Genomic DNA, 25,003 nt, shown 5'->3' on the forward strand with positions numbered 1-25,003 from the left:
TTCTCTCACGGGTGACCTCTTTGGCACGCTCCTGGAACCGTAGGTCAATCCGGGTGGCAAGGGTTATTAGATCATCGAGAGTGGTAGGAATGTCCCGACCAGCAAGTTCATCTTTAATACGGCCGGACAGACCCTCCCAGAAGACGGATACCAGGGCTTCGTTATCCCAGGCCAGCTCCGAGGCAAGGGTACGGAACCGTATGGCATATTGGCCCACGGTGAGGCTTCCCTGACGGAGGCGAAGCAGAGAAGATGCGGATGAGGTCCTCCGTCCGGGTTCGTCGAAGGCTTTCCGGAAAGCCATGAGAAAGGCAGGCAAGTCGGACACCAGGGGATCTCCTCTCTCCCATAGAGGATTTAGCCAGGCCAGGGCCTCCCCGGTGAGATGGGACATGATAAAGGCAATTTTGGCTCGGTCGGAGTTAAACTGGTGGGATAATAGTTCAAAATGCAGGGTGCACTGATTTATGAAGCCCCGAGCCAGGACGGAGTCGCCTCCGAAGCGAGGAGGTGCAGAGAGCCGGGGTCCGGAAAAGGATACCATGGTACTGGCGGAGGTTGTTGGTGGATCAGACAGAGTGTTCAGGCGAGTATTAACATTCCGCAGGTGACCCAGGATGGTCTCCTGTTGGGACCTCTGACGGGACAGTTCAAGACAGAGGTCCGAGAGCGAGGGAGCTTGGGTGCCACCGGGTTCCATGGCCCGAGCAAACTGTAACGGGTCCGGGAGGCGGAACCTCTGAGCTACTATACAAGGGGGCGGCCCTTGTAAGGGAGCGGGTGGCAGTCTCTGGATGAATGGACAGGGAGATACGGCAAGTGATCAGGGCAGTCTCTGGGTGAACGGACAGGGAGATACGGCAAGTGATCAGGGCAGTCTCTGGGTAAGGGGTAGGTACGACCTGTGATGGCAGAGCCTCCGGGTAGGCTAGCAGGCAGATGGTAGATGGGTGCTCCCAGGTGAGCAAGCGAGAGTCTCTGGAATAGCAGGTGGTCACGGCACGTGACGGCGGAACCTCCGGGCTGGCAGGCGGGAAGGTAACGGAGAAGCGCTCCCAGGTGAGCGGGCAAGAGTCTCTGGAATAGCTGGTGGTCACCGCACGTGACAACGGGACCTCCGGGCTGGCAAGTAGGCAGGTAACGGAGATGCGCTCCCAGGTGAGCGGGCAAGAGTCTCTGAGATAGCTGGTGGTCACAGCACGTGACAACGGAGCCTCCGGGCTGGCAAGCAGGCAGATAACGGAGAAGCGCTCCCAGGTGAGCGGGCAAGCTGGTCCATAGACAGACTGACCGGAGTAGTAAGGCAGACCGTCGGACCTCAGGCAAGCAGGCAGGTAGCTGATATGCGCTCCCAGGTGAGCGGGCAGGCTGGTCCTTTAGACAGACTGACAGGAGTAGTAAGGCAGACCGTCGGACCTCAGACTGGCAGACAGGTAACAAGTATTCAGGCAGGAATCAGGCAGGTAACTAGCAGGAAACTGGCAGGAAACTGGCAGGTAACTGGCAGGTAACTGGCAGGTAACTGGCAACGGGACCTGAGGGCTGAAGCACAGGTGAGACACAGGTGCAAACAACATTGCTCGGGCACCTCCATTTTGGAGGAGGTGCCTTTTATATGATGAAGTCCTCCGGCCATTGGCCGGGGACTCTTTAGGGCGGCGCGCGCGGCCCCTTTAAGAGGAGGGGAGCGCGCGCGCGCGCGCCCTAAGCACAGGGGCCGGGAAGGAGCGCGCGCCGAGAGCAGAGCAGGAGGAGGACGCCGGGACGGAGCGCGCGCTGACAGCAGAGCGGGGAGAGGACGCCGGGCAGGAGCGCGCGCTGACAGCAGAGCGGGGAGAGGACGCCGGGCACGGAGCAGAGCGGTGAGGGGAGCAGCGTCCCTGCCTAGCAGAGGGCAGGGACGCCAGCGCTACACCTCCCATGTGTATAATAATAGTGTCCTCCCCTGTATATAATAATAATGTCCCCCCATGTGTATAATAATAACGTCCTCCTCTGTTTATAATAATAGTGTCCTCCCTTGTATATAATAATAGTGTCCTCCCCTGTATATAATAATAGTGTCCTCCCCTGTGTATAATAATAGTGTCCTCCCCTGTATATAATAATAGTATCCTCCACTGTGTATAATAATAGTGTCCTCCCTGTATATAATAATAGTGTCCTCACTGTATATAATAATAGTGTCCTCCCCTGTGTATAATAATAGTGTCCTCCCCTGTATATAATAATAGTGTCCTCCACTGTATATAATAATAGTGTCCTCCCCTGTGTATAATAATAGTGTCCTCCCATGTGTATAATAATAGTGTCCTCCCCTGTATATAATAATACTGTCATCCACTGTATATAATAATAGTGTCCCCCTCTGTATATAATAATAGTGTCCTCCCCTGTATATAATAATAGTGTCCTCCACTGTGTATAATAATAGTGTCCTCCCTGTATATAATAATAGTGTCCTCTCCTGTGTATAATAATAGTTTCCTCCCCTGTGTATAATAATAGTGTCCTCCCTGTATATAATAATAGTGTCCTCCCCTGTGTATAATAATAGTGTCCTCCCCTGTGTATAATAATAGTGTCCTCCCCTGTATATAATAATAGTGTACTCCCCTGTATATAATAATACTGTCCTCCACTGTGTATAATAATATTGTCCTCCCTGTATATAATAATAGTGTCCTCCCTGTATATAATAATAGTGTCCTCCCCTGTGTATAATAATAGTGTCCTCCCCTGTATATAATAATAGTATCCTCCCCTGTATATAATAATAGTGTCCTCCCTGTATAATAATAGTGTCCTCCACTGTATATAATAATAGTCTCCTCCCCTGTATATAATAATAGTGTCCTCCCCTGTGTATAATAATAGTGTCCTCCCCTGTGTATAATAATAGTGTCCTCCCCTGTATATAATAATAGTGTCCTCCCCTGTATATAATAATAGTGTCCTCCCCTGTGTATAATAATAGTGTCCTCCCATGTGTATAATAATAGTGTCCTCCCCTGTATATAATAATAATGTCCTCCCATGTGTATAATAATAGTGTCCTCCCCTGTGTATAATAAGTGTCCTCCCCTGTATATAACAATAGTGTCCTCCCTGTATATAATAATAGTGTCCTCCCCTGTATGTAATAATAGTGTCCTCCCCTGTATAATAAGTGTCCTTCCCTGTATATAATAGTATCCTGCCCTGTATATAATAATAGTGTCCTACCCTGTGTAGAATAATAGTGTCCTCCCCTGTATATAATAATAGTGTCCTCCCCTGTATATAAAAATAACGTCCTCCCTTGTATATAATAATAGTGTCCTCCCCTGTATATAAAAATAACGTCCTCCCCTGTATATAATAATAGTGTCCTCCCCTGTATATAATAATAGTGTCCTCCCCTGTATATAATAAGTGTCCTCCCCTGTATATAATAATAGTGTCCTCCCCTGTATATAATGATAGTGTCCTCCCCTGTATATAATAATAGTGTCCTCCCCTGTGTATCATAATAGTGTCCTCCCCTGTATATAATAATAGTGTCCTCCCCTGTATATAATAATAGCGTCCTCCCCTGTATATAATAATAGTGTTCTCCCCTGTATACAATAATAGTGTCCTCCCTGTATATAATAATAGTTTTCTCCTTTGTGTAGAATAATAGTGTCCTCCCCTGTATATAAAAATAACATCCTACCCTGTATATAATAATAGTGTCCTCCCTGTATATAATAATATTGTCCTCCCCTGTGCATAATAACAGTGTCCTTCACTGTATATAATAATAGTGTCCTCCACTGTATATAATAATAGTGTCCTCCCTGTATATAATAATAGTGTCCTCCCCTGCATATAATAATAGTGTACTCCCCTGTGTATAATAATAGTGTCCTCCCTGTATATAATAATAGTGTCCTCCCCTGTGTATAATAATAGTGTCCTCCCCTGTATAATAATAGTGTCCTCCCCTGTATATAATAATAGTGTCCTCCCCTGTGTATAATAATAGTGTCCTCCCCTGTATATAATAGTGTCCTCCCCTGTATATAATAATAGTGTACTCCCCTGTGTATAATAATAGTGTCCTCCCTGTATATAATAATAGTGTCCTCCCCTGTGTATAATAGTAGTGTCCTACCCTGTGTGTAATAATAGTGTCCTCCACTGTGTATAATAATAGTGTCCTCCCTGTATATAATAATACTGTCCTCCACTGTATATAATAGTGTCCTCCCCTGTATATAATAATAGTATCCTCCCCTGTATATATTAATAGTGTCCTCCCCTGTGTATAATAATAGTGTCCTACCCTGTGTATAATAATATTGTCCTACCCTCTATATATTAATAGTTTCCTCCCCTGTGTATAATAATAGTGTCCTACCCTGTGTATAATAATAGTGTCCTCCCTGTATATAATAATACTGTCCTCCACTGTATATAATAGTGTCCTCCCCTGTACATAATAATAGTGTCCTCCCTGTATATAATAATAGTGTCCTCCCCTGCATATAATAATAGTGTACTCCCCTGTGTATAATAATAGTGTCCTCCCTGTATATAATAATACTGTCCTCCCTGTATATAATAATAGTGTATTCCCCTGTGTATAATAATAGTGTCCTCCTTGTATATAATAATAGTGTCCTCCCCTGTGTATAATAATATTGTCCTTCCCTGTATATAATAATAGTGTCCTCCCCTGTATATAATAATAGTGTCCTCCCCTGTGTATAATAATAGTGTCCTCCCCCGTGTATAATAATAGTGTCCTCCCCTGTATAATAATAGTTTCCTGCCCTGTATATAATAATAGTGACCTCCCCTGAATATAATAATAGTGTCCTCCCCTGTGTATAATAATAGTGTCCTCCCCTGTATAATAAGTGTCCTTCCCTGTATATAATAGTATCCTGCCCTGTATATAATAATAGTGTCCTCCCTGTATATAATAATAGTGTCCTACCCTGTGTGTAATAATAGTGTCCTCTCCTGTATATAATAATAGTGTACTCCCCTCTGTATAATAAAAGTGTCCTCCCTGTATATAATAATAGTGTCCTTCCCTGTGTATAATAATAGTGTCCTCCCCCGTATATAATAATAGTGTCCTCCCCAGTATATAATAATATTGTCCTCCCCTGTGTATAATAATAGTGTCCTACCCTGTGTGTAATAATAGTGTCCTCCCCTGTGTATAATAATAGTGTCCTCCCCCGTATATAATAATAGTGTCCTCCCCTGTATATAATAATAGTGTCCACCCCTGTGTATAATAATAGTGTCCTACCCTGTGTGTAATAATAGTGTCCTCCCCTGTATATAATAATAGTGTCCTCCCCTGTATGTAATAATAGTGTCCTCCCTGTATATAATAATAGTGTTCTCCCCTGTATATAATAATAGTGTCCTCCCTGTATATAATAATAGTTTTCTCCTTTGTGTAGAATAATAGTGTCCTCCCCTGTATATAAAAATAACATCCTACCCTGCATATAATAATAGTGTCCTCCCTGTATATAATAATATTGTCCTCCCCTGTGTATAATAATAGTGTCCTCCCCTGTATATAATAATAGTATCCTGCCCTGTATATAATAATAGTGTCCTCCCTGTATATAATAATAGTGTCCTCCCCTGTGTATAATAATAGTGTCCTACCCTGTGTGTAATAATAGTGTCCTCTCCTGTATATAATAATAATGTACTCCCCTCTGTATAATAAAAGTGTCCTCCCTGTATATAATAATAGTGTCCTCCCCTGTGTATAATAATAGTGTCCTCCCCTGTATATAATAATATTGTCCTCCCCTGTGTATAATAATAGTGTCCTACCCTGTGTGTAATAATAGTGTCCTCCCCTGTGTATAATAATAGTGTCCTCCCCCGTATATAATAATAGTGTCCTCCCCTGTATATAATAATAGTGTCCACCCCTGTGTATAATAATAGTGTCCTACCCTGTGTGTAATAATAGTGTCCTCCCCTGTATATAATAATAGTGTCCTCCCCTGTATGTAATAATAGTGTCCTCCCTGTATATAATAATAGTGTTCTCCCCTGTATATAATAATAGTGTCCTCCCTGTATATAATAATAGTTTTCTCCTTTGTGTAGAATAATAGTGTCCTCCCCTGTATATAAAAATAACATCCTACCCTGCATATAATAATAGTGTACTCCCTGTATATAATAATATTGTCCTCCCCTGTGTATAATAATAGTGTCCTCCCCTGTATATAATAATAGTGTCCTCCCCTGTATATAATAATAGTGTCCTCCCTGTATATAATAATAGTGTCCTCCCCTGCATATAATAATAGTGTCCTCCCCTGTGTATAATAATAGTGTCCTCCCTGTATATAATAATACTGTTCTCCCTGTATATAATAATAGTGTATTCCCCTGTGTATAATAATAGTGTCCTCCTTGTATGTAATAATAGTGTCCTCCTCTGTGTATAATAATAGTGTCCTCCCCTGTATATAATAATAGTGTCCTCCCCTGTATATAATAATAGTGTCCTCCCCTGTGTATAATAATAGTGTCCTCCCCCGTATATAATAATAGTGTCCTCCCCTGTATAATAATAGTGTCCTGCCCTGTATATAATAATAGTGTCCTCCCCTGTGTAGAATAATAGTGTCCTCTTTGTGTAGAATAATAGTGTCCTCCCCTGTATATAAAAATAACCTCCTCCCCGTATATAATAATAGTGTCCTCCCCTGTATAATAATAGTGTCCTCCCCTGTATATAATAATAGTGTCCTCCCCTGTGTATAATAATAGTGTCCTCCCCCGTATATAATAATAGTGTCCTCCCCTGTATAATAATAGTGTCCTCCCTGTATATAATAATAGTGTCCTCCCCTGTGTATAATAATAGTGTCCTCCCCTGTATATAATAATAGTGTCCTCCCCTGTATAAAATAATAGTGTCCTCCCCTGTGTATAATAATAGTGTCCTCCCCCGTATATAATAATAGTGTCCTCCCCTGTATAATAATAGTGTCCTCCCCTGTATATAATAATAGTGTCCTCCCCTGTACATAATAATAGTGTTCTCCCCTGTGTATAATAATAGTGTCCTCCCCTGTATATAATAATAGTGTCCTCCACTGTATATAAAAATAACGTCCTCCCCTGTATATAATAATAATGTCCTCCTCTGTATATAATAATAGTGTCCTCCCTGTATATAATAATAGTGTCCTCCCCTGTATATAATAATAGTGACCTCCCCTGAATATAATAGTGTCCTCCCCTGTGTATAATAATAGTGTCCTCCCCTGTATATAATAGTATCCTGCCCTGTATATAATAATAGTGTCCTACCCTGTGTAGAATAATAATTTCCTCCCCTGTATATAAAAATAATGTCCTCCCCTGTATATAACAATAGTTTTCTCCTTTGTGTAGAATAATAGTGTCCTCCCCTGTGTATAAAAATAACATCCTACCCTGTATATAATAAGAGTGTCCTCCCTGTATATAATAATAGTGTCCTCCCCTGTATATAATAATAGTGTCCTCCCTTGTATATAATAATAGTGTCCTCCCCTGTGTATAATAATAGTGTCCTCCCATGTATGTAATAAGAGTGTCCTCCCCTGTATATAATAATAGTGTCCTCCCCTGTGTATAATAATAATATCCTGCCCTGTATATTATAATAGTGTCCTCCCCTGTATAATAATAGTGTCCTCCCCTCTATATAATAATAGTGTCCTACCCTGTGTAGAATAATAGTGTCCTCCCCTGTATATAAAAATAACGTCCTCCCCTGTATATAATAATAGTGTCCTCCCCTGTATATAATAATAGTGTCCTCCCCTGTATATAATAATAGTGTCCTCCCCTGTATATAAAAATAACGTCCTCCCCTGTATATAATAATAGTGTTCTCCCCTGTATATAATAATAGTGTCCTCCCTGTATATAATAATAGTTTTCTCCTTTGTGTAGAATAATAGTGTCCTCCCCTGTACATAAAAATAACATCCTACCCTGCATATAATAGTGTCCTCCCTGTATATAATAATATTATCCTCCCCTGTGTATAATAATAGTGTCCTCCCCTGTATATAATAATAGTGTCCTCCCCTGTATATAATAATAGTGTCCTCCCATGTGTATAATAATAGTGTCCTCCCCTGTATATAATAATATTGTCCTCCCCTGTATATAATAATAGTGTCCTCCCATGTGTATAATAATAGTGTCCTCCCCTGTATATAATAGTGTCCTCCCCTGTATATAATAATAGTATCCTCCCCTTTGTATAATAATACTGTCCTCCCCTGTATATAATAATAGTGTCCTCCCCTGTATATAATAATAGTGTCCACCCCTGTGTATAATAATAGTGTCCTCCCCTGTATATAATAATAGTGTCCTCCCCTGTATATAATAGTGTCCTCCCCTGAATATAATAATAGTGTCCTCCCCTGTATATAATAATAGTGTCCTCCCCTGTATATAATAATATTGTCCTCCCCTGTGTATAATAATAATGTCCTCCCCTGTGTATAATAATAGTGTCCTCCCTGTATATAATAATACTGTCCTCCCCTGTTTATAATAATAGTGTTCTCCCCTGTATAATAATAGTGTCATCCCCTGTGTATAATAATAGTGTCTTCCCCTGTATATAATAATAGTGTCCTCCCTGTATATAATAATAGTTTCCTCCCCGGTGTATAATAATAGTGTCCTCCACTGTATATAATAATAGTGTCCTCCCCTGTGTATAATAATAGTGTCCTCCCCTGTGTATAATAATAGTGTCCTCCCCTGTGTATAATAAGTGTCCTCCCCTGTATATAATAATAGTGTCCTCCCCTGTATATAATAATAGTGCCCTCCCCTGTGTATAATAATAGTGTCCTCCCCTGTATATAATAATAGTGTCCTCCCCTGTGTATAATAATAGTGTCGTCCCCTTTGTATAATAATAGTGTCCTCCCCTGTATATAATAATAGTGTCATCCCCTGTATATAATAATAGTGTCCTCCCCCGTGTATAATAATAGTGTCCTCCCCCGTGTATAATAATAGTATCCTCCACTGTATATAATAATAGTGTCCTCCCCTGTATATAATAATAGTGTCCTCCCCTGTATATAATAATAGTGTACTCCCCTGTGTATAATAATAATGTCCTCCCCTGTATATAATAATAGTGTCTCCCCCTCTATATAATAATAGTATCCTCCCCTGTGTATAATAATACTGTCCTCCCCTGTATATAATAATAGTGTCCTCCCCTGTATATAATAATTGTTATGATCTGCTACAGAGACTAAGGAAAGAGAGGAGATCTGTCCCTACAATAGAACTAAACTAGATCCCTACGATGTAACGGGGAACCTGATCCTGCGATCAGACCCGCTAAAGTCCTCGGCTAGTCTGAACGCAGACCTATAGATGTGAGGGAGGGATCCCTACAAGAACTAGGGACTGGGAAAAGTTGGACACCTCCTAGCAGAAATAGTAGCAGTCAAAGACAAACACACAACAAAAAGGCATAGAGGTCAGAAGACCTAGCAAAACTAACAGAGAACGGCAACAGAGCAACAAGCTAGCTCAACAGTAGTAAATACAAATGAAGTCCAGCAAAGCCAGGAGGGCGGAGCCGGATTAAATAGGCAAAATGGTCATGTGACCAGCAAACTAAAAAAAAACTAACAGGAGAGTTGTAACAGTACCCCCTCTTCTAAGAGGATCCTCCGGATCCCCTAGGCCCAGGCTTACCAGGAAACCTCCTGTGAAACGCTCGGACAAGTCTGGGAGCAGAAACATCATCCGCCCTCACCCATGAGTTATCCTCAGGTCCGAAACCCTTCCAAGCGACGAGATACTGCAAACTCCCTCTATACCGTCTAGAATTTAGGATGCGGGAAATTTCATATTCCCCGTCCTCCACCACCAGAGGAACAGTGGCAGAGGCGTCACCATCCGACACATCAGCTTTTTTCAACAGAGAAACATGAAACACCGGATTAATCCTCCAGTACGTAGGAACCTCCAGCCTAACAGCAGATTGGTTAACTACCTGAAGCACCTTAAAGGGCCCTACGAACTTGGGACCCAATTTTTTAGAAGGAATCCTCAATCGCAGATTCTTAGAGGACAACCAAACCATGTCACCAACAGCAAACAAAACCTCTTGCCGTTTCCTATCAAAGTACCTCTTAGATTTCTTGTTAGCCTCCTGAAGATTACCACGCACATCCGTCCAAACTCTTTCCAAATCACCGGAAAAACTCTCCTCCTCAGGCACAGCCGAAACCAATTTGGAAAATGACCCAAAAGACGGATGTCTCCCAGAACAACAAAAAAAAAGGCGAACACCCAGCAGAAGAGGATGTATGGTTGTTAAGAGCAAATTCAGCAAGTGGCAGAAACTCAGACCACCCCTCTTGATTGTCCGCCACAAAACAACGCAAGAACTGCTCAACATCCTGGTTCTTCCTTTCTGTCTGGCCATTAGACTCAGGATGATATCCGGATGAAAACGACAAATGAACTCCCAACCTGTCACAAAAGGCACGCCAAAAACGAGCCACGAACTGAGGTCCCCTCTCAGAAACAATGTCAGTAGGAACACCATGTAGTCTGACAATTTCCTTGACAAACGCCTTAGCGAGTGTCTTAGCGCAAGGCAGTTTGATGAAGGGAACCAAGTGACACATCTTGCTAAAACGGTCCACGACCACCCAGATGACCGTGAAACCTTCAGAGGGGGGAAGGTCAGTAATAAAGTCCATAGCCAGATGTGTCCAAGGCGCACTAGGAACCTCCAGAGGGCAAAGCAACCCCGCAGCAGGAGCATGCGAAGACTTGGATCTAGCACACACAGTACATTGGCGCACCCACTTAATGACTTCCTTCTGCCATCCAGGCCACCAAAAACTGCGACCCACAAGTCTCTTGGTCTCAGAAATTCCTGGATGACCTGCCAACCGAGACTCATGACACTCAACAAACAAATCTCTCCTAAAGGTTCTAGGCACAAACAACCTCCCATGGGGAGTGTTAGATGGGGCATTCTCCTGAGCTTTAAGAATCTCATCCTCCAAAACGGAGTCCAAAGCAGCAATCACAACACCTTCTTGTAAAATGCTCTCTTCCTCCTCAACACCGACCATGGGAGAAAAGCTGCGAGACAAAGCATCCGCTTTAACATTCTTGGTACCCGGGATGTAAGTAATGGAAAAATTAAACCGCGAAAAAAAAAGAGCCCACCTAGCCTGACGGGCATTCAAGCGCTTGGCAGCATCAAGATAGATCAGATTTTTATGATCAGTGAAAACCTGAACGGGAAATTCAGCACCTTCCAAGAGATGACGCCAGTGTTCAAATGCGAGTTTAATCGCCAGCAATTCCCGATTACCGATATCGTAATTAAGTTCAGTCTCAGAAAATTTTTTTGAAAAAAAGGCACAGGGATGTACTCCATCCTTGCTTTCCTGAGACAACACCGCACCGACCCCCACCGAAGAAGCATCAACCTCAACCAAAAACGGCTTAGTCACATCAGGCTGCATAAGGATGGGGGCAGAGGTGAACCTCTCCTTTAGAAACACAAAAGCTTCAATGGCCTCAGAAGACCACTGAACCGCATTAGCACCTTTCCTGGTGAGATCGGTCAGCGGTTTGACAATAATAGAAACATTTTTTATGAATTTTCTGTAATAATTGGCGAAACCCAAAAACCTCTGTATCGATTTCAAACCAATAGGCCTAGGCCATTCCTGCACAGCCTGAACCTTCACCGGGTCCATCTCAAAACCATCGCTGGAGATAATGTAGCCCAAAAAACTAATTCTCTGCACAGCGAACTCACATTTCTCCAGCTTAGCAAAAAGCGAATTGTCCATTAATAACTGTAATACCTCACGTACGCTCCGCCAATGAGACTCCAGATCCGGCGAATAAATCAAAATGTCATCCAAATACACAACCACATTCTTACCAATCAAAGGTCTAAGGATGTCATTAATAAGGTTCTGAAAAAATGCTGGAGCATTGGTAAGACCAAAAGGCATCACCAGATTCTCAAAATGACCCACAGGAGTGTTAAAAGCAGTCTTCCATTCATCACCCTCCTTCATGCGCAACAGATTGTATGCCCCCTTAAGGTCAATTTTAGAGAACCACTTGGCCCCCATTAACTGGTTAAACAGATCAGGAATCAATGGCAGTGGGTAAGGATTGCGTACAGTAATTTTATTAATCTCACGAAAGTCCAGACAAGGACGTAAACCGCCATCTTTTTTTTTTACAAAAAAAAATCCAACAGCCACAGGAGACTTGGAAGGCCTAATGTGACCGGCGGCCAAACTTGTCTGTATGTATTCCTCCAAAGCCTTCCTCTCAGGAATAGTAAGATTAAATAAACGACTTTTAGGAAGAGTCGCTCCAGGGACAAATTCAATAGAACAATCATAGTCTCTATGGGGAGGCAAAACCTGCGACTCCTCCTCAGAAAAAACTCTCCAAAAATCCTGAATAGGAACAGGCAATTCTCCCCTATCCAAAGCTGCAATACGCCCGTTACAACACTTGTCATAACACTTAGGGCTCCAGGACTTAATTTCATTGGTAGACCAATCCAGTACAGGATTGTGCAATTTTAACCAGGGTAACCCCAATATTACTGGAGAAGGCAAATTATCCAATACCACCAAATCCAAATTCTCTTGATGAATACCATTAATAGTGAGGGGAAACTCACAGACCTTGTGAGTAACACTCTTCAAGGGAGAGCCATCAACAAAAACCACAGCAATAGGGGATGACAAAGTTTTAGGTTCTAATCTAAGTTTTTCCAAGAATCCCCCATCAATCACATTCAGAGTAGAACCACAATCCACAAATACCCGAAATTCAATTAATTCATCCTGAGCAGCAGTAGTGGCAGATAGGAATACTCCCTTAGAATTTAAACAGGCAATACGAGCATGACTGACCATTTTTTTTTCTTTCTTCTTACGAAGCACACAGCTCTTAATAAAATGACCAGAATTTCCGCAATAGAAGCACAAGCCTTCAGAAAGCCTGCGGTCTTTTTCCTGAGAGCGGTGTGCCATCGCCCCAATTTCCATCGGCTCACCATTGTCAGCACTGAACCTCTCAGGACTCGAAGCTGACATAGCAGAGGATTTGCTCTCATTAACCCTTGCACGCAGTCTCCTGTCCACCCGTATAGCTAATTGCATTGCCTCCTGCAAGTTTCCAGGTGTGGGATAAGCAATCAGTAAATCCTTTACCCTTTCACATAGCCCTGCAAGAAACAAGCTTTTCAAAGCTGAATCGTTCCACCCCACCTGGGCAGACCACCGACGGAAGTGAGAACAATATTTTTCCACATTACCTGATCCCTGCCTCAAACGTCTCAATTCAGACTCAGCAGATGAGACACGATCAGGATCATCGTACAACAAACCCAAAGCAGAAAAAAAACTATCCACTGATCTAAAGCATGGATCACTAGGTTGGAGAGAGAAGGCCCATCCCTGAGGATCTTTGCGCAAAAGTGACATTATGATCCCTATGCGCTGTGATTCATCACCAGAGGATCCGGGTCTCAAACGAAAATATAATAGACAAGCATTTTTAAAAGAAAAAAAATCTTGTTGTTCACCAAAAAATAGATCAGGCAGACGTACCTTAGGTTCCACAAAATGCGCTCCAGAACAGCTACTCACGTGTTGTTGGAGCTTGGCCACCTCCAGAGAGAGTCCCTGCAAGCGTTGAGCCAAATCTTGCACCGAGACCATGATGGAAAACTGGAGGTCTTTCCTTAGAGAAATTTTTTATTTTTTATTTTTTTTATGGCTGGACTTACTGTTATGATCTGCTACAGGGACTAAGGAAAGACAGGAGATCTGTCCCTACAATAGAACTAAACTAGATCCCTACAATGTAACGGGGAACCTGATCCTGCGATCAGACCCGCTAAAGTCCTCGGCTAGTCTGAACGCAGACCTATAGATGTGAGGGAGGGATCCCTACAAGAACTAGGGACTGGGAAAAGTTGGACACCTCCTAGCAGAAATAGCAGCAGTCAAAGACAAACACACAACAAAAAGGCATAGGGGTCAGAAGACCTAGCAAAACTAACAGAGAACGGCAACAGAGCAACAAGCTAGCTCAACAGTAGTAAATACAAATGAAGTCCAGCAAAGCCAGGAGGGCGGAGCCGGATTAAATAGGCAAAATGATCATGTGACCAGCAAACTAAAAAAAAACTAACAGGAGAGTTGTAACAATAATAGTGTCCTCCCCTGTATATAAAAATAGTGCTCTCCCATGTATATAATAATAGTGTCCTCCCTGTATATAATAATAATGTCCTCCCCTGTGTATAATAATAGTGTCTTCCCCTGTGTATAATAATAGTGTCCTCCACTGTATATAATAATAATGTCCTCCCCTGTATATAATAATAGTGTCCTCCCCTGTGTATAATAATAGTGTCCTCCCCAGTGTATAATAAGTGTCCTCCCCTGTATATAATAACAGTGCCCTCCCCTGTGTATAATAATAGTGTCCTCCCCTGTGTATAATAATAGTGTCCTCCCCTGTGTATAATAATAGTGTCCTCCCCTGTATATAATAATAGTGTCATCCCCTGTATATAATAATAGTGTCCTCCCCTGTGTATAATATTAGTGTCCTCCCCTGTGTATAATATTAGTGTCCTCCCCTGTGTATAATAATAGTGTCCTCCCCTGTGTATAATAATAGTGTCCTCCACTGTATATAATAATAGTGTCCTCCCCTGTATATAATAATAGTGTCCTCCCCTGTGTATAATAATAGTGTCCTCACCTGTGTATAATAAAAGTGTCCACCCCTCTGTATAATAATAGTATCCTCCCCTGTGTATAATAATACTGTCCTCCCCTGTATATAATAATAGTGTCCTCCCCTGTATGTAATAATAGTGTCCTCCCCTGTGTATAATAATAGTGTCCTCCCCTGTATATAATAATAGTGTCCTCCCTGTATATAATAATAATGCCCTCCCCTGTGTATAATAATAGTGTCTTCCCCTGTATATAATAATAGTGTCCTCACCTGTATATAATAATAGTGTACTCCCCTGTGTATAATAATACTGTCCTCCCCTGTATATAATAATAATGTCCTCCCCTGTGTATAATAATAGTGTCTTCCCCTGTATATAATGTAACATACCTGGCGGCGTCCTTGCATAGTGGTCCATCTTCCACTGTGCAAGAGCGCGCACTTGATCTCCAGTCCAGGGTGTCTCTCTGGCTTCCCTCCATGCTGTCTGTTTGTCTCTGTGTCTGCGGCTTAAGGGTGGCGCCCGATCACTTCCTGCTTTTTGTACCTGCTGCAGGCACACCCCTTGTGCGTCCTCAGCCTATTGCCTCTCTGGGGGCCGTATTCCCAGACCCGCTCCTGTATCCCGCTGTAGTGTCGGTCTCCTCCGTACACTCAGTTCCAGTCTGAACTCTCTCCTATCTTTTACCTGTTTTTTCTCTATGTCCGTTCCTTTCCTTTTTCTGCAGAGTCTGTACTCGTACCTAACTCCTGCTCGTTGTCACTGTACTTCCGTTTGTGAGTTTGTGGTCCACTCGCTACTTCTCTGCAAGTACCCTGTGGGTATCTGGTTCTGCCTTTCCCCTCTAGTCTGTTCTGTGTGAACAAAGCCTTGTCCACCGCGTCTGCGGTTTTCGCTTTGCTCAGCTCTGTCCACCGCGTCTGCGGTTTTCGCTTTGCTCAGCTCTGTCCACCGCGTCTGCGGTTTTCGCTTTGCTCAGCTCTGTCCGCCGCGTCTGCGGTTTTCGCTTTGCTCAGCTCTGTCCGCCGCGTCTGCGGTTTTCGCTTTGCTCAGCTCTGTCCGCCGCGTCTGCGGTTTTCGCTTTGCTCAGCTCTGTCCGCCGCGTCTGCGGTTTTCGCTTTGCTCAGCTCTGTCCGCCGCATCTGCGGTTTTCGCTTTGCTCAGCTCTGTCCGCCGCGTCTGCGGTTTTCGCTTTGCTCAGCTCTGTCCGCCGCGTCTGCGGTTTTCGCTTTGCTCAGCTCTGTCCACCGCGTCTGCGGTTTTCGCTTTGCTCAGCTGTGTCCACCGCGTCTGCGGTTTTCGCTTTGCTCAGCTCTGTCCGCCGAGTCTGCGGTTTTCGCTTTGCTCAACTCTGTCCACCGCGTCTGCGGTTTTCGCTTTTGTCTCCCAGTCTGTACTGGACCGTACCCAGCCTGTGCTCTAGTCTGCCTGTTCCTGTATTCCCCGGTGTGGGTCAACAGCCGTGTCCGGAGTCTGACCTGGAGTAGACCCTGGTTCCTCTGCTCGGTTCCTCCCTGGTGCACTGGCGTCGTATGCCGTCGTGCGACCTTGGTCGGATCGGGCAGATACTTAGTTACGCCCCTTCAGGCACTCTCCGGTTCATGGCACAGTGGAATCACTACATAAACACGCACAGGCCAGTCAGTCCGGGCGTGTGCATTACATATAATAATAGTGTCCTCCCTGTATATAATAATAGTTTCCTCCCCTGTATATAATAATAGTTTCCTCCCCTGTGTATAATAATAGTGTCCTCCCCTGTATGTAATAATAGAGTCCTCCCTGTGTATAATAATAGTGTCATCCCCAGTGTATAATAAGTGTCCTCCCCTGTGTATAATAATAGTGCCCTCCCCTGTGTATAATTATAGTGTCCTCCCCTGTATATAATTATAGTGTCCTCCCCTGTGTATAATAATAGTGTCCTCCCCTGTGTATAATAATAGTGTCCTCCCCTGTGTATAATAATAGTGTCCTCCTCTGTGTATAATAATAGTGTCCTCCCCTGTGTATAATAAGTGTCCTCCCCTGTGTATAATAAGTGTCCTTCCCTGTTTATAATAATAGCGTCCTCCCCTGTGTATAATAATGTCCTCCCATATATATAATAGTGTCCTCCCCTGTGTATAATAATAGTGTCCTCCTCTGTGTATAATAATAGTGTCCTCCCCTGTGTATAATAAGTGTCCTCCCCTGTGTATAATAAGTGTCCTCCCCTGTGTATAATAAGTGTCCTTCCCTGTTTATAATAAGTGTCCTCCCCTGTGTATAATAATAGTGTCCTCCCCTGTGTATAATAATAGTGTCTTCCCCTGTATATAATGTAACATACCTGGCGGCGTCCTTGCATAGTGGTCCATCTCCCACTGTGCAAGAGCGCGCACTTGATCTCCAGTCTAGGGTGTCTCTCTGGCTTCCCTCCATGCTGTCTGTTTGTCTCTGTGTCTGCGGCTTAAGGGTGGCGCCCGATCACTTCCTGCTTTTTGTACCTGCTGCAGGCACACCCCTTGTGCGTCCTCAGCCTATTGCTGTCTATCACCTGGTTTTTAAACCAGCTGCCCCAATTAACTGATGCCTGAGCATTTTGCCCTGTCAGTTGGCTTTTGTCTCTGACATGCCAGGTCCTGTCTATGTTACCTGTCTTGCAGTATCTGTTTCCATGTCTGTACTGTGTCCTATCTGTGTACCTTAACCTGCAGTCTGTACTCGTTCCTTGCCTGTTCGTTCCGCCTTCCTGGAGGCTGTATTTCCAGGCCAGTCTGAACACGCTCCTTGCCTGTTCGTCCTGCCTCTCTGGGGGCCGTATTCCCAGACCCGCTCCTGTATCCCGCTGTAGTGTCGGTCTCCTCCGTACACTCAGTTCCAGTCTGAACTCTCTCCTATCTTTTACCTGTTTTTTCTCTATGTCCGTTCCTTTCCTTTTTCTGCAGAGTCTGTACTCGTACCTAACTCCTGCTCGTTGTCACTGTACTTCCGTTTGTGAGTTTGTGGTCCACTCGCTACTTCTCTGCAAGTACCCTGTGGGTATCTGGTTCTGCCTTTCCCCTCTAGTCTGTTCTGTGTGAACAAAGCCTTGTCCACCGCGTTGGCGGTTTTCGCTTTGCTCAGCTCTGTCCACCGCGTTTGCGGATTTCGCTTTGCTCAGCTCTGTCCACCGCGTTTGCGGTTTTCGCTTTGCTCAGCTCTGTCCACCGCGTCTGCGGTTTTCGCTTTGCTCAGCTCTGTCCACCGCGTCTGCGGTTTTCGCTTTGCTCAGCTCTGTCCACCGCGTCTGCGGTTTTCGCTTTGCTCAGCTCTGTCCACCGCGTCTGCGGTTTTCGCTTTGCTCAGCTCTGTCCACCGCGTCTGCGGTTTTCGCTTTGCTCAGCTCTGTCCACCGCGTCTGCGGTTTTCGCTTTGCTCAGCTCTGTCCACCGCGTCTGCGGTTTTCGCTTTGCTCAGCTCTGTCCACCGCGTCTGCGGTTTTCGCTTTGCTCAGCTCTGTCCACCGCGTCTGCGGTTTTCGCTTTTGTCTCCCAGTCTGTACTGGACCGTACCCAGCCTGTGCTCTAGTCTGCCTGTTCCTGTATTCCCCGGTGTGGGTCAACAGCCGTGTCCGGAGTCTGACCTGGAGTAGACCCTGGTTCCTCTGCTCGGTTCCTCCCTGGTGCACTGGCGTCGTATGACGTCGTGCGACCTTGGTCGGATCGGGCAGATACTTAGTTACGCCCCTTCAGGCACTCTCCGGTTCATGGCACAGTGGAATAACTACATAAACACGCACAAGCCAGTCAGTCCGGGCGTGTGCATTACATATAATAATAGTGTCCTCCCTGTATATAATAATAGTTTCCTCCCCTGTGTATAATAATAGTGTCCTCCCCTGTATGTAATAATAGAGTCCTCCCTGTGTATAATAATAGTGTCATCCCCAGTGTATAATAATAGTGTCATCCCCAGTGTATAATAATAGTGTCCTCCCCTGTGTATAATAATAGTGTCCTCCCCTGTGTATAATAATAGTGTCCTCCCCTGTGTGTAATAATAGTGTCATCCCCAGTGTATAATAAGTGTCCTCCCCTGTGTATAATAATAGTGTCCTCCCCTGCTGTGTATAATAGTGTCCTCCCCTGTGTATAATAATAGTGTCCTCCACTGTATATAATAATAGTGTCCTCCCCTGTATGTAATAATAGAGTCCTCCCTGTGTATAATAATAGTGTCATCCCCAGTGTATAATAATAGTGCCCTCCCCTGTGTATAATTATAGTGTCCTCCCCTGTGTATAATAATAGTGTCCTCCCCTGTGTATAATAATAGTGTCCTCCCCTGTGTATAATAATAGTGTCCTCCACTGTATATAATAATAGTGTCCTCCCCTGTATGTAATAATGGAGTCCTCCCTGTGTATAATAATAGTGTCATCCCCAGTGTATAATAATAGTGCCCTCCCCTGTGTATAATTATAGTGTCCTCCCCTGTGTATAATAATAGTGTCCTCCCCTGTGTATAATAATAGTGTCCTCCCCTGTGTATAATAATAGTGTCCTCCCCTGTGTATAATAAGTGTCCTTCCCTGTTTATAATAATAGCGTCCTCCCCTGTGTATAATAATGTCCTCCCCTGTGTATAAAAATAGTGTCCTCCCCTGTGTATATTAGTGTCCTCCCCTGTGTATATTAGTGTCCTCCCCTGTGTATATTAGTGTCCTCCCCTGTGTATAATATTAGTGTCCTCCCCTGTGTATAATAATAGTGTCCTCCTCTGTGTATAATAAGTGTCCTCCTCTGTGTATAATAATAGTGTCCTCCCCTGTGTTTAATAATAGTGTCCTCCCCTGTGTATAATAATAGTGTCTTCCCCTGTATATAATAATAGTGTCCTCCCTGTATATAATAATAGTGTCCTCCCCTGTGTATAATAATAGTGTCCTCCCATGTATACAATAATAGTGTCCTCCCATGTATATAATAATAGTGTCCTCCCCTGTGTATAATAATAGTGTCCTCCCCTGTGTATAATAATAGTGTCCTCCCCTGTGTATAATAATAGTGTCCTCCCGTGTATATAATAATAGTGTGCTCCCCTGTTTATAATAACAGTGTCCTCCCTGTGTATAATAAGTGTCCTCCCCTGTGTATAATTATAGCGTCCTCCCCTGTGTATAATAATAGCGTCCTCCCCTGTGTATAATAATAGCGTCCTCCCCTGTATATAATTATAGCGTCCTTCCCTGTATATAATAATAGTATCCTCCCCTGTGTATAATAATAGTGTCCTCCCCTGTGTATAATAATAGTTTCCTCCCCTGTGCATAATAGTGTCCTCCCATGTACATAATAATAGTGTCCTCCCCTGTATATAATAATAGTGTCCTCCCACGTATATAATAATAGTGTCCCCCTCTGTATATAATAGTGTCCCCCTCTGTATATAATAGTGTCCTCCCCTGTATATAATAAGTCCTCCCCTGTATAAAATAAGTGTCCTCCCATGTATATAATAATAGTGTTCTCCCCCGTATATAATAATAGTCTCCCCCTCTGTATATAATAATAGTGTCCTCCCCTGTGTATAATAATAGTGTCCTCCCCTGTACATAATAATAGCGTTCTCCCCTGTGTATAATAATAGCGTCCTCCCCTGTATATAATAATAGTGTCCTCCCCTGTATATAATAATAGTATCCTCCCCTGTATATAATAATAGTGTTCTCCCCCGTATATAATAATAGTGTCCACCCTGTATATAATAATAGTGTCCTCCCCCGTATATAATAATAGTGTCCCCCTCTGTATATAATAATAGTGTCCTCCCCTGTGTATAATAATAGTGTCCTCCCCTGTACATAATAATAGTGTTCTCCCCTGTGTATAATAATAGTATCCTCCCCTGTATATAATAATAGTGTCCTCCCCTGTATATAAAAATAGTTTTCTCCCCTGTATATAATAATAGTGTCCTCCCCTGTATAAAATAGTAGTGTTCTCCCCTGTATATAATAATAGTGTCCTCCCCGTATAATAAGTGTCCTCCCCTGTATATAATAATAGTATCCTCCCCTGTGTAGAATAATAGTGTCCTCCCTTGTGTAGAATAATACTGTCCTCCCATGTGTATAATAATAGTGTCCTCCCCTGTATATAATAATAGTGTTCTCCCCGTATATAAAAATAGTGTCCCCCTCTGTATATAATAATAGTGTCCTCCCCTGTGTATAATAATAGTGTCCTCCCCTGTGTATAATAATAGTGTCCTCCCCTGTATATAATAATAGTGTCCTCCCCTGTATATAATAATAGTATCCTCCCCTGTATATAATAATAGTGTTCTCCCCTGTATATAATAATAGTGTCCACCCTGTATATAATAATAGTGTCCTCCCCTGTATATAATAAGTGTCTTCCCCTGTATATAATAATAGTGTCCTCCCTTGTATATAAAAATAATGTTCTCCCCCGTATATAATAAGTGTCCCCCTCTGTATATAATAATAGTGTCCTCCCCTGTGTATAATAATAGTGTCCTCCCCTGTACATAATAATAGTGTTCTCCCCTGTGTATAATAATAGTATCCTCCCCTGTATATAATAATAGTGTCCTCCCCTGTATATAAAAATAGTGTCCTCCCATGTATAAAATAGTAGTGTTCTCCCCTGTATATAATAATAGTGTCCTCCCCGTATAATAATAGTGTCCTCCCCTGTATATAATAATAGTATCCTCCCCTGTGTATAATAAGTGTCCTCCCCTGTATAATAGCGTCCTCCCCTGTGTATAATAATAGCGTCCTCCCCTGTGTATAATAATAGCGTCCTCCCCTGTATATAATTATAGCGTCCTTCCCTGTATATAATAATAGTATCCTCCCCTGTGTATAATAATAGTGTCCTCCCCTGTGTATAATAAGTGTCCTCCCCTGTGTATAATAATAGTGTCCTCCCATGTACCTAATAATAGTGTCCTCCCCTGTATATAATAATAGTGTCCTCCCACGTATATAATAATAGTGTCCCCCTCTGTATATAATAGTGTCCTCCCCTGTATATAAGTCCTCCCCTGTATAAAATAATAGTGTCCTCCCCTGTGTATAATAATAGTGTCCTCAACTGTATATAATAATAGTATCCTCCCCTGTATATAATAATAGTGTTCTCCCCCGTATATAATAATAGTGTCCACCCTGTATATAATAATAGTGTCCTCCCCTGTATATAATAAGTGTCCTCCCCTGTATATAATAAGTGTCCTCCCCCGTATATAATAATAGTGTCCCCCTCTGTATATAATAATAGTGTCCTCCCCTGTGTATAATAATAGTGTCCTCCCCTGTGCATAATAATAGTGTTCTCCCCTGTGTATAATAATAGTATCCTCCCCTGTGTATAATAATAGTATCCTCCCCTGTATATAATAATAGTGTCCTCCCCTGTATATAATAATAGTGTCCTCCCCTGTATAAAATAGTAGTGTTCTCCCCTGTATATAATAATAGTGTCCTCCCCGTATAATAATAGTGTCCTCCCCTGTATATAATAATAGTATCCTCCCCTGTGTATAATAATAGTGTCCTCCCTTGTGTAGAATAATAGTGTCCTCCCATGTGTATAATAATAGTGTCCTCCCCTGTATATAATAATAGTGTTCTCCCCCGTATATAAAAATAGTGTCCCCCTCTGTATATAATAATAGTGTCCCCCTCTGTATATAATAATAGTGTCCTCCCCTGTGTATAATAATAGTGTCCTCCCCTGTGTATAATAATAGTGTTCTCCCCTGTGTATAATAATAGTGTCCTCCCCTGTATATAATAATAGTGTCCTCCCCTGTATATAATAATAGTATCCTCCCCTGTATATAATAGTGTTCTCCCCCGTATATAATAATAGTGTCCACCCTGTATATAATAATAGTGTCCTCCCCTGTATATAATAAGTGTCCTCCCCTGTCTATAAAAATAGTGTTCTCCCCCGTATATAATAATAGTGTCCCCCTCTGTATATAATAATAGTGTCCTCCCCTGTACATAATAATAGTGTTCTCCCCTGTGTATAATAATAGTGTCCTCCCCTGTATATAAAAATAGTGTCCTCCTCTGTATAAAATAGTAGTGTTCTCCCCTGTATATAATAAGTGTCCTCCCCGTATAATAATAGTGTCCTCCCTGTATAATAATAGTGTCCTCCCCTGTATATAATAATAGTGTCCTCCCCTGTGTATAATAATAGTGTCCTCCCCTGTACATAATAATAGTGTTCTCCCCTGTGTATAATAATAGTGTCCTCCCATGTACATAATAATAGTGTCCTCCCCTGTATATAATAATAGTGTCCTCCCCTGTATATAATAATAGTGTTCTCCCCGTATATAAAAATAGTGTCCCCCTCTGTATATAATAATAGTGTCCTCCCCGGTGTATAATAATAGTGTCCTCCCCTGTGTATAATAATAGTGTTCTCCCCTGTGTATAATAATAGTGTCCTCCCCTGTATATAATAATAGTGTCCTCCCCTGTATATAATAATAGTATCCTCCCCTGTATATAATAGTGTTCTCCCCCGTATATAATAATAGTGTCCACCCTGTATATAATAATAGTGTCCTCCCCTGTATATAATAAGTGTCCTCCCCTGTCTATAAAAATAGTGTTCTCCCCCGTATATAATAATAGTGTCCCCCTCTGTATATAATAATAGTGTCCTCCCCTGTACATAATAATAGTGTTCTCCCCTGTGTATAATAATAGTGTCCTCCCCTGTATATAAAAATAGTGTCCTCCTCTGTATAAAATAGTAGTGTTCTCCCCTGTTTATAATAAGTGTCCTCCCCGTATAATAATAGTGTCCTCCCTGTATAATAATAGTGTCCTCCCCTGTATATAATAATAGTGTCCTCCCCTGTGTATAATAATAGTGTCCTCCCCTGTACATAATAATAGTGTTCTCCCCTGTGTATAATAATAGTGTCCTCCCATGTACATAATAATAGTGTCTTCCCCTGTATATAATAATAGTGTCCTCCCACGTATATAATAATAGTGTTGACCTCTGTATACAATAGTGTCCTCCCCTGTATATAAGTCCTCCCCTGTATAAAATAATAGTGTCCTCCCATGTATATAATAATAGTGTCCTCCCCTGTATATAATAATAGTATCCTCCCCTGTATATAATAATAGTGTTCTCCCCCGTATATAATAATAGTGTCCCCCTCTGTATATAATAATAGTCTCCTCCCCTGTGTATAATAATAGTCTCCTCCCCTGTGTATAATAATAGTGTCCTCTCCTGTACATAATAATAGTGTTCTCCCCTGTGTATAATAATAGCGTCCTCCCCTGTATATAATAATAGTGTCCTCCCCTGTATATAATAATAGTATCCTCCCCTGTATATAATAATAGTGTTCTCCCCCGTATATAATAATAGTGTCCACCCTGTATATAATAAGTGTCCTCCCCCGTATATAATAATAGTGTCCCCCTCTGTGTATAATAATAGTGTCCTCCCCTGTGTATAATAATAGTGTCCTCCCCTGTACATAATAATAGTGTTCTCCCCTGTGTATAATAATAGTATCCTCCCCTGTATATAATAATAGTGTCTTCCCCTGTATATAAAAATAGTTTTCTCCCCTGTATATAATAATAGTGTCCTCCCCTGTGTATAATAATAGTGTCCTCCCCTGTGTATAATAATAGTATCCTCCCTTGTGTAGAATAATAGTGTCCTCCCCTGTATATAATAATAGTGTTCTCCCTTGTGTAGAATAGTGTCTTCCCCTGTATATAAAAATAGTTTTCTCCCCTGTATAAAATAGTAGTGTTCTCCCCTGTATATAATAATAGTGTCCTCCCCGTATAATAATAGTGTCCTCCCCCGTATATAATAATAGTGTCCCCCTCTGTGTATAATAATAGTGTCCTCCCCTGTGTATAATAATAGTGTCCTCCCCTGTACATAATAATAGTGTTCTCCCCTGTGTATAATAATAGTATCCTCCCCTGTATATAATAATAGTGTCTTCCCCTGTATATAAAAATAGTTTTCTCCCCTGTATATAATAATAGTGTCCTCCCCTGTGTATAATAATAGTGTCCTCCCCTGTGTATAATAATAGTATCCTCCCTTGTGTAGAATAATAGTGTCCTCCCCTGTATATAATAATAGTGTTCTCCCTTGTGTAGAATAGTGTCTTCCCCTGTAT

The sequence above is a fragment of the Phyllobates terribilis genome, unplaced genomic scaffold, assembly GCF_046119375.1.
Source record: "Phyllobates terribilis strain yellow unplaced genomic scaffold, ASM4611937v1 Scaffold_25__1_contigs__length_18738178, whole genome shotgun sequence".
Taxonomy (NCBI): domain Eukaryota; kingdom Metazoa; phylum Chordata; class Amphibia; order Anura; family Dendrobatidae; genus Phyllobates; species Phyllobates terribilis.